The following is a 4,190-nucleotide window of genomic DNA, read 5'->3' on the forward strand; positions in this document are numbered from 1 at the left end:
TCTGAAAATCAAGGTACACCACATCCACTGGCTCTCCCCTGTCAATTTTCCTAGTTACATCCTCAAAGAATTCCAGAAGATTAGTCAAGCATGATTTCCCCTTTCTAAATCCATGCTGACTCGGAACGATCCTGTTACTGTGCTCCAAATGCTCCGCAATTTCGTCTTTTATAATTGACTCCAGCATCTTCCCCACCACTGATGTCAGACTAACTGGTCTATAATTTCCCGTTTTCTCTCTCCCTCCTTTCTTAAAAAGTGGGACAACATTGGCTACCCTCCAATCCACAGGAACTGATCCTGAATCTATAGAACATTGGAAAATGATCACCAATGCGTCCACAATTTCTAGCGCCACCTCCTTAAGTACTCTGGGATGCAAGGGCCAATTGCGGGGATCAGGATCGCTGGTCAGCCAGTGACTTGGGTGTAGGGCCTGTTTCTCTAAACTAGACTAACTAAACTCAGCGGGTCAGGCAGCGACTCCAGAGGACATGGGCAGGCAACATTTTTGGGTTGGCACCCTTCACCCAATTAGCCTGCAAACCTGTACATCTGTGGATTGTGGGAGAAAACTGGAGCAGAGGAGGAAACCCACGCGATCACGGGCAGAACGTACAGACTCCACACAGACAGCACCCGAGGTCAGGATGGAACCCGGGTCTCTGGTGCTGTAAAACATAGAAAATAGGTGCAGGAGGAGGCCATTCGTCCCTTCGAGCCAGCACCGCCATTCATTGTAATCATGGCTGATCATCCACTATCAGTAACCCGTGCCTGCCTTCTCCCCATATCCCTTGATTCCGCTAGCCCCTAGAGCTCTATCTAACTCTCTTTTAAATTGAATCTCTAAATATCTCTAAACTGACCTGGATAGAGTGGATGTGGAGAGGATGTTTCCACTAGTGTGAGAGTCTAGGACCAGAGGGCACGGGCTCAGAATAAAAGGACACCTTTAGAAAGGAGATGGGGAGGCATTTCTTTAGTCAGAGGGTGGTGAATCTGTGGAAATTCATTGCTACAGATGGCTGTGGAGGCCAAGTCAGTGGGTATTTTTAAAGCAGATATGGACAGATTCTTGAAAACATAGAAACATAGAAAATAGGTGCAGGAGGAGGCCATTCGGCCCTTCGAGCCAGCACCGCCATTCATTGTGATCATGGCTGATCATCCACAATCAGTAACCCCTGCCTACCTTCTCCCCATATCCCTTGATTCCACTGACCCCTAGAACTCTATCTTACTCTCCTTTAAATTCATCCAGTGGCGGAGAAAGATTTAATAGGAAACTGAGGAGTAAATGTTTCATTCAAAGTGTGCTGGGTGTATGGAACGAGCTGCCAGTGGAGGTTGTTGAGGCCGGCACTATCGCAACGTTTAAGAAATATTTCGACAGGTCAATAGACAATAGATAATAGGTGCAGGAGGAGGCCATTCGGCCCTTCGAGCCAGCACCGCCATTCAATGCGATCATGGCTGATCATTCTCAATCTGTACCCCGTTCCTGCCTTCTCCCCATACCCCCTGACTCCGCTATCCTTAAGAGCTCTATCCAGCTCTCTCTTGAAGGTATTCAGAGAATTGGCCTCCACTGCCTTCTGAGGCAGAGAATTCCACAGATTCACAACTCTCTGACTGAAAAAGTTTTTCCTCAGCTCAGTTCTAAATGGCCTACCCCTTATTCTCAAGCTGTGGCCCCTGGTTCTGGACTCCCCCAACATTGGGAACATGTTTCCTGCCTCTAACGAGTCCAACCCCTTAATAATCTTATACGTTTCGATACGATGTCCATGGAAAGGACAGGTTTAGAGGGGCGTGGGCCAAACACAGGTAGGTGCACAGTCTGAAGAAGGGTCTCGACCCCGAAACGTCACCCATTCCTTCTCTCCCGAGATGCTGCCTGACCTGCTGAGTTACTCCAGCATTCTGTGAATAAATCGATTTGTACCAGCATCTGCAGTTATTTTCTTATACTACAGGTAGGTGGGACTCCGTGACTCGACATTGTCCTGTTATCTCGCCTGCTAATAGCGTTGACAATGAACTCTGAAGATCGCTGTCTCTGGGATTGACCTCCCCAATATGTATCCACTACAGACCCATTTATAGGACTTGTGCGCCGCTCTTCTGGGGGCTGGTTGGGCTGGGGGGAGAGGGGGAGGAGAGAAATATGAAGATCAAACACGGACTGGCTCTTCTCCAAATACTATTCAGGGGCAGGAGGACGATTTCAATGTCAAATCCCAGAGACAAACAAAAAGAAAACGCAATTGAACGAACTTGAAAGAGAAAATAAAGTGCACTTAGTACGCGAATGTTTCAATCATGTGTGCTGGCGGGCGATTGATCAACGGAGAAACGCTTACAAAGGACATCTTCTTTGCGTTTCTTTTAAAGTTTTAACACCGTTTAACACGCTTTAACACCGTTGCTCCGATATCTGCAAGTATCGCACAGCGAACGACAATTCTACCTAAAGATGATTGAATAAACCTGTAATTTTACATTTACACTAAGCGAATCAGCCTACAAACCCTGTACGTCTAACACACACATTAACACTGCCCTTCACACACACATTAACACTGCCCTTCACACACACACACATTCACACCAAGCCAATTAGCCTGTACAGGGACAAACCCTGTACGTCTAACCCACACATTAACACTGACACACACACACACGACAATTTTACATTTACCCCAAGCCAATTAATCTACAAACCCTGTACGTCTAACCCACACATAACACTGCCCCCCACACACACACACACACACACACACGCACACGAAGGACAATGTTAAATTTACTCCAAGCCAATTAACCTACAAACCCTGTACTTCAAACCAGCACATTAACACTACCCTACACACACACACGAGGGACAATTTTACCTTTACACCCAATCCGGAGGAAGGTCACCTCTTTTCAAAGAAACTGACGGACTATAGCCGTCTCTAAACTCCCACAGAAAGATACAAAGTGCTGGGGTAACTCAGCGGGCCAGGCAGCATCTCTGAAGAGAGAAGTTTCCGCGATACAGATTGCTCGCAGAACACTTGAGCATCAAAAGACCAACAACTTAATCAAATTAGTCCCTGGTTATCCCTTCATTTTATTTTTATCGGTACGTTTTTTTAGATACCTTATTGTTCAAGTTTAGTTTAGTTTAGAGATGCAGGGGGGAAACGGGCCCTTCAGCCCATCGAGTCCGTGCCGACCAGCACATTAACACTACCCCACACACACGCGAGGGACAATGTTACATTTACACCAAGCCAATGAACCTACAAACCCTGTACGTCTAACCCACACATTAACACTACCCTACACACACGAGGAACAATTTTACCTTTACACCAAGCCAATTGACCTACAATCTAAAGCAGAAGTTATCACAAAATGCTGGAGTAACTCAGCGGGTCAGGCAGCATCTCGGGAGAGAAGGAATGGGTGACGTTTCGGGTCGAGCTGTTAAAGATAGCAGAGTCAGGGGGTATAGGGGAAAAGGCAGGAACGGGGTACTGATGCCATGATCACATTGAATGGCGGTGCTGGCTCGAAGGGCCGAATGGCCTCCTCCTGCATCTGTAGTCTACAGTCTATTGTCGAGGCCCTTCTTCAGACTGAGTGACTCCAGCATTTTGTGTGAATAAATACCAGCGTTTTGTGTGATGCCTTCAATTTGTACCAGCGCCTGCAGTTATTTTCCCATACAAGCTAAAGCAAGGCTTTCTCAAAGTGTGTTGGTTGTGTAAATGTCCAGTGAGATTCCCCGCGGTGGTCCGTGCAAGAAGCCTAACCCACACATTTACACTGCCCTACACACACACACGAGGGACAATTTTACATTTGCACCAAGCCTGGTTTGCAACACGACGTCTCCATGGACTTTAAATGTGCCCTTTAAATGCCCCCTAGTGTCCTCTGTTCTCTCCGGGGCCACCATGGATGGCTTCTCTCCTGAACTGTGACTGACACGGGAGATCTGCCGAGCTGCTCCAATGCCCTGTCCCCCCCCGGCTCCACTTACTCCCCACCTCTCTCGCGATAGACCGGAGAGTTTATATTAGGTGCGGGGTGGCAGGTGCGCCCATTTGGTCCGGCGCGGTTTGGACTGGGAGGGAGGTCGTTGTTGCTGTTGTGGCATTTTCCTCGCCAGACCAGGTCGACCACAAGGAATCCTG

The sequence above is a fragment of the Rhinoraja longicauda genome, chromosome 3 (genome assembly GCF_053455715.1).
Source record: "Rhinoraja longicauda isolate Sanriku21f chromosome 3, sRhiLon1.1, whole genome shotgun sequence".
Taxonomy (NCBI): Eukaryota; Metazoa; Chordata; class Chondrichthyes; order Rajiformes; family Arhynchobatidae; genus Rhinoraja; species Rhinoraja longicauda.